The 7081-nt window shown below is 33.5% G+C and overlaps 1 non-coding gene across 1 annotated transcript; it reads left to right on the top strand.

Moving 5' to 3' along the window:
• The first annotated feature begins 5559 nt into the window (after positions 1-5559).
• Positions 5560-5668, top strand: TRNAL-CAA (transfer RNA leucine (anticodon CAA)). Its single transcript has 2 exons — positions 5560-5597; positions 5623-5668. It is a non-coding gene; the product is annotated as a tRNA-Leu (tRNA).
• The last annotated feature ends 1413 nt before the right edge of the window (positions 5669-7081 follow it).

Consider the following 7081-nt stretch of genomic DNA (forward strand, 5'->3'; position numbering starts at 1 on the left):
GACATTGATATCTTGATCCCATTTATTTCTAAGCAATATGAAGCACAATGATTGAATGAATTAAAGGGCATAGAAACTGTTAAAGACCTAAGAATTGATCGATTTTCCCATCTACATTCCAATCAAGATCAAAATACATTAGAGTCAAATTAATTAAATTATTCTTAAATGATAAAGACACTATGATTAGTTTTAAAAAAGTAAAGTTCAGTTCATGTAGAAACTGTCTATTGAAATAATGTATTACATAGAAAAAGAATTTGATGGCAAATAATAACCACTTGGCCTATGTAGTCTTCTCCTTTTCATATATCCTTTAGACAACTTCAACCCTATTTGCTCCTTACATATATCTTAAGGATATTCTCATGCCTATTCCTAGAGTATTTAAATTGTTTCACCATTTAGCTTCAACAACATCGGATGGGAGGCTTTTCTATTTATCAACTACCCTTTCTGTGAAGTAATTTTTCTTCAAATTTCCTCTAAGTCTACCTCTCTCCAGTTTCAGTGCATGTCCTCGTGTTCTTGTTCATCTCTTCCTTTGAAGAATAAATATTGTTTGCACAACATTCTTTTAGTATTCAGTAATCTAAACATAAAACACAAGAATAATTGACATCAAAAGTATTTTAAGGCTCTTAGACTTAACATATAACGTGATATACAATTTACTTCTAAGACAAACTAATCTGTTCTGCTAGGATGAAGACCTTAGTAAAGGGTGGCAACAGTAATTTTGAAGGATAACAATTTAGCTTGAGCCATTTTTCCTAAATAATGTTATTTAAGAAACAGCTTTTAGAGGAAATGCATTAATCTAAGATCTTGATTTAATGACCCCTTTTTCAACAAGTCCAAATTATTTGTCAAAATCACACTCAAAAATATAAATAGTAAAATGATAAACCCTAACAGGCAGCAGGTTTGGACATACTGATGTGCTTGGCAGGATGGCAAAGCGGTCTAAGTCACCAGACTCAAGATTCTACTCTTCCAGTTAATGGGAATTCTGGTCTCTGTAAAGAGGCGTGGGTTCAAATCCCACTTCTGACTATATTTTCTTGCTCTTTGGTTATGTTTTAGACTCAAAATGACAGACATTGAGAAGTATGCTCAGGACGTCCACAGTCTTTCAATCTTTCCTCTCCCAGACATTGATATCTTGATCCCATTTATTTCCTTGCAATGTGAAGCGCAATGATTGTATGAATTAAAGGGCATAGAAGCTGTTAAAGACATAAGAATTGATCAATTTTCCCATCTACACTCCAATCAAGATCAAATTACATTAGAGTTAAATTAATTAAATTATTCTTAAATGATAAAGACAATATGATTAGTTTTAAAATTCTAAAGTTCAGTTAATGTAGAAATTGGCTATTGAAATAATATATTTCATAGAAACAGAATTTGATGGCAGATAAGAACCACTTGGCCCACGTAGTCTGCTCCTTTTCATGTATCCTTCAGGCAACTTCAACCCTATTTGCTCCATACATTTCACTTAAGGATATTCTTATGCCTATCCCAAGAGTGTTTAAATTTTTCACCATTTAGCTTCAACAACATCGGATGGGAGGCTTTTCTATTTATCAACTACCCTTTCTGTGAAGTAATTTTTCTTCAAATTTCCTCTAAGTCTACCTCCCTCCAGTTTCAGTGCATGTCCTCGTGTTCTTGTACATCTCTTCCTTTGAAGAATAAATATTGTTTGCACAACATTCTTTTAGTATTCAGTAATCTAAACATAAAACACAAGAATAATTGGCATCGAAAGTATTTTAAGGCTCTTAGACTCTTACATATAATGTGATATACAATTTACTTCTAAGACAAACTAATCTGTTCTGCTAGGATGAAGACCTTAGTAAAGTGTGGCAACAGTAATTTTGAAGGATAACACTTTAGCTTGAGCCATTTTTCCTAAATAATGTTATTTAAGAAACAGCTTTTAGAGGAAATGCATTAATCTAAGATCTTGATTTAATGACCCCTTTTTCAACAAGTCCAAATTATTTGTCAAAATCACAATCAAAAATATAAATAGTAAAATGATAAACCCTAACAGGCAGCAGGTTTGGACATACTGATGTGCTTGTCAGGATGGCCGAGTGGTCTAAGGCACCAGACTCAAGATTCTACTCTTCTGGTTAATGGGAATGCTGGTCTCTGTAAAGAAGTGTGAGTTCAAATCTGACTTCTGACAATATTTTCTTGCTGTTTGGTTATGTTTTAGACTCAAAATGACAGACATTGAGAAGTATGCTCAGGATATCCACAGTCTTTCAATCTTTCCTCTCCCAGACATTGATATCTTGATCCCAATTATTTCCTTGCAATGTGAAGCGCAATGATTGTATAAATTAAAGGGCATAGAAACTGTTAAAGACCTAAGAATTGATCAATTTTCCCATCTACACTCCAATCAAGATCAAATTACATTAGAGGTAAATTAATTAAATTATTCTTAAATGATAAAGACAATATGATTAGTTTTAAAATTCTAAATTTCAGTTCATGTAGAAATTGGCTATTGAAATAATATATTACATAGAAACAGAATTTGATGGCAGATAAGAACCACTTGGCCCACGTAGTCTGCTCCTTTTCATGTATCCTTCAGGCAACTTCAACCCTATTTGCTCCTTACATTTCTCTTAAGGATATTATTATGCCTATCCCATGAGTGTTTAAATTGTTTCACCATTTAGCTTCAATAACATCGGATGGGAGGCTTTTCTATTTATCAACTACCCTTTCTGTGAAGTAATTTTTCTTCAAATTTCCTCTAAGTCTACCTCCCTCCAGTTTCAGTGCATGTCCTCGTGTTCTTGCACATCTCTTCCTATGAAGAATAAGTATTGTTTGCACAACATTCTTTTAGTATTCAGTAATATTAACATAAAACACAAGAATAATTTGCATCGAAAGTATTTTAAGGCTCTTAGACTTTACATATAATGTGATATACAATTTACTTCTAAGACAAACTAATCTGTTCTGCTAGGATGAAGACCTTAGTAAAGGGTGGCAACAGTAATTTTGAAGGATAACACTTTAGCTTGAGCCCTTTTTCCTAAATAATGTTATTTAGGAAACAGCTTTTAGAGGAAATGCATTAATCTAAGATCTTGATTTTATGACCTCTTTTTCAACAAGTCCAAATTATTTGTCAAAATCACAATCAAAAATATAAATAGTAAAATGATAAACCCTAACAGGCAGCAGGTTTGGACATACTGATGTGGTTGTCAGGATGGCCGAGCGGACTAAGGCGCCAGACTCAAGATTCTACTCTTCCAGTTAATGGGAATTCTGGTCTCTGTAAAGAGGTGTGGGTTCAAATCCCTCTTCTGACAATATTTTCTTGCTGTTTGGTTATGTTTTAGACTCAAAATGACCGACATTGAGAAGTATGCTCAAGACATCCACAGTCTTTCAATCTTTCCTCTCCCAGACATTGATATCTTGATCCCATTTATTTCTAAGCAATGTGAAGTGCAATGATTGAATGAATTAAAGGGCATAGAAACTGTTAAAGACCTAAGAATAGATAGATTTTCCCATCTACATTCCAATCAAGATCAAAATACATTAGAGATTAAATTAATTAAATTATTCTTAAATGATAAAGACACTATGATTAGTTTTAAAATTCAAAAGTTCAGTTCATGTAGAAATTTTCTATTGAAATAATGTATTACATAGAAACAGAATTTGATGGTAGATAAGAACCACTTGGCCCACGTAGTCTGCTCCTTTTCATGTATCCTTCAGGCAACTTCAACCCTATTTGCTCCTTACATTTCTCTTAAGGATATTCTTATGCCTATCCCAAGCGTGTTTAAATTGTTTCACCATTTAGCTTCAACAACATCGGATGGGAGGCTTTTCTATTTATCAACTACCCTTCTGTGAAGTAATTTTTCTTCAAATTTCCTCTAAGTCTACCTCCCTCCAGTTTCAGTGCATGTCCTCGTGTTCTTGTACATCTCTTCCTATGAAGAATAAGTATCGTTTGCACAACATTCTTTTAGTATTCAGTAATCTAAACATAAAACACAAGAATAATTGGCATCGAAAGTATTTTAAGGCTCTTAGACTTTACATATAACGTGATATACAATTTACTTCTAAGACAAACTAATCTGTTCTGCTAGGATGAAGACCTTAGTAAAGGGTGGCAACAGTGATTTTGAAGGATAACACTTTAGCTTGAGCCATTTTTCCTAAATAATGTTATTTAAGGAACAACTTTTAGCGGAAATGCATTAATATAAGATCTTGATTTAATGACCCCTTTTCCAACAAGTCCAAATTATGTGTCAAAATCACAATCAAAAATATAAATAGTAAAATGATAAACCCTAACAGGCAGCAGGTTTGAACATACTGATGTTCATGTCAGAATGGCCAGGTGGTCTAAGGCGCCAGACTCAAGATTCTACTCTTTCAGTTAATGGGAATTCTGGTCTCTGTAAAGAGGCATGGGTTCAAATCCCACTTCTGACAATATTTTCATGCTGTTTGGTTATGTTTTAGACTCAAAATGACCGACATTGAAAAGTATGCTCTGGACATCCACAGTCTTTCAATCTTTCCTCTCCCAGACATTGATATCTTGATCCCATTTATTTCTAAGCCATGTGAAGTGCAATGATTGAATGAATAAAAGGGCATAGAAACTGTTAAACACCTAAGAATTGATCAATTTTCCCATCTACATTCCAATCAAGATCAAATTACATTACAGTTAAATTAATTAAATTATTCTTAAATGATAAAGACACTATGATTAGTTTTAAAATTCTAAAGTTCAGTTAATGTAGAAATTGGCTTTTGAAATAATATATTACATAGAAACAGAATTTGATGGCAGATAAGAACCACTTGGCCCACGTAGTCTGCTCCTTTTCATGTATCCTTTTGGCAACTTCAACCCTATTTGCTCCTTACATTTCTCTTAAGGATATTCTTATGCCTATCCCAAGCATGTTTAAATTGTTTCACCGTTTAGCTTCAACAACATCGGATGGGAGGCTTTTCTATTTATCAACTACCCTTTCTGTGAAGTCATTTTTCTTCAAATTTCCTCTAAGTCTACCTCCCTCCAGTTTCAGTGCATGTCCTCGTGTTCTTGTACATCTCTTCCTTTGAAGAATAAATATTGTTTGCACAACATTCTTTTAGTGTTCAGTAATCTAAACATAAAACAGAAGAATAATTAGCATTGAAAGTATTTTAAGGCTCTTAGACTTTACATATAACGTGATATACAATTTACTTCTAAGACAAACTAATCTGTTCTGCTAGGATGAAGACCTTAGTAAAGGGTGGCAACAGTAATTTTGAAGGATAACACTTTAGCTTGAGCCATTTTTCCTAAATAATGTTATTTAAGAAATAGCTTTTAGAGGAAATGCATTAATCTAAGATCTTGATTTAGTGACCCCTTTTTCAACAAGTCCAAATTATTTGTCAAAATCACAATCAAAAATATAAATAGTAAAATGATAAACCCTAACAGGCAGCAGGTTTGGACATACTGATGTGCTTGTCAGGATGGCCGAGCGGTCTAAGGCGCCAGACTCAAGATTTTACTCTTCTGGTTAATGGGAATTCTGGTCTCTATAAAGAGGCGTGAGTTCAAATCCCACTTCTGACAATATTTTCTTGCTCTTTGGTTATGTTTTAGACTCAAAATGACAGACATTGAGAAGTATGCTCAGGACGTCCACAGTCTTTCAATCTTTCCTCTCCCAGACATTGATATCTTGATCCCATTTATTTCCTTGCAATGTGAAGCGCAATGATTGTATGAATTAAAGGGCATAGAAGCTGTTAAAGACATAAGAATTGATCAATTTTCCCATCTACACTCCAATCAAGATCAAATTACATTAGAGTTAAATTAATTAAATTATTCTTAAATGATAAAGACAATATGATTAGTTTTAAAATTCTAAAGTTCATTTAATGTAGAAATTGGCTATTGAAATAATATATTTCATAGAAACAGAATTTGATGGCAGATAAGAACCACTTGGCCCACGTAGTCTGCTCCTTTTCATGTATCCTTCAGGCAACTTCAACCCTATTTGCTCCATACATTTCTCTTAAGGATATTCTTATGCCTATCCCATGAGTGTTTAAATTGTTTCACCATTTAGCTTCAATAACATCGGATGGGAGGCTTTTCTATTTATCAACTACCCTTTCTGTGAAGTAATTTTTCTTCAAATTTCCTCTAAGTCTACCTCCCTCCAGTTTCAGTGCATGTCCTCGTGTTCTTGCACATCTCTTCCTATGAAGAATAAGTATTGTTTGCACAACATTCTTTTAGTATTCAGTAATATTAACATAAAACACAAGAATAATTTGCATCGAAAGTATTTTAAGGCTCTTAGACTTTACATATAATGTGATATACAATTTACTTCTAAGACAAACTAATCTGTTCTGCTAGGATGAAGACCTTAGTAAAGTGTGGCAACAGTAATTTTGAAGGATAACACTTTAGCTTGAGCCCTTTTTCCTAAATAATGTTATTTAGGAAACAGCTTTTAGAGGAAATGCATTAATCTAAGATCTTGATTTTATGACCTCTTTTTCAACAAGTCCAAATTATTTGTCAAAATCACAATCAAAAATATAAATAGTAAAATGATAAACCCTAACAGGCAGCAGGTTTGGACATACTGATGTGGTTGTCAGGATGGCCGAGCGGACTAAGGCGCCAGACTCAAGATTCTACTCTTCCAGTTAATGGGAATTCTGGTCTCTGTAAAGAGGCGTGGGTTCAAATCCCTCTTCTGACAATATTTTCTTGCTGTTTGGTTATGTTTTAGACTCAAAATGACCGACATTGAGAAGTATGCTCAGGACATCCACAGTCTTTCAATCTTTCCTCTCCCAGACATTGATATCTTGATCCCATTTATTTCTAAGCAATGTGAAGTGCAATGATTGAATGAATTAAAGGGCATAGAAACTGTTAAAGACCTAAGAATAGATAGATTTTCCCATCTACATTCCAATCAAGATCAAAATACATTAGAGATTAAATTAATTAAATTAT

The sequence above is a fragment of the Taudactylus pleione genome, unplaced genomic scaffold, assembly GCF_031769625.1.
Source record: "Taudactylus pleione unplaced genomic scaffold, aTauple2 ptg000612l, whole genome shotgun sequence".
NCBI classification, from domain to species: Eukaryota; Metazoa; Chordata; class Amphibia; order Anura; family Myobatrachidae; genus Taudactylus; species Taudactylus pleione.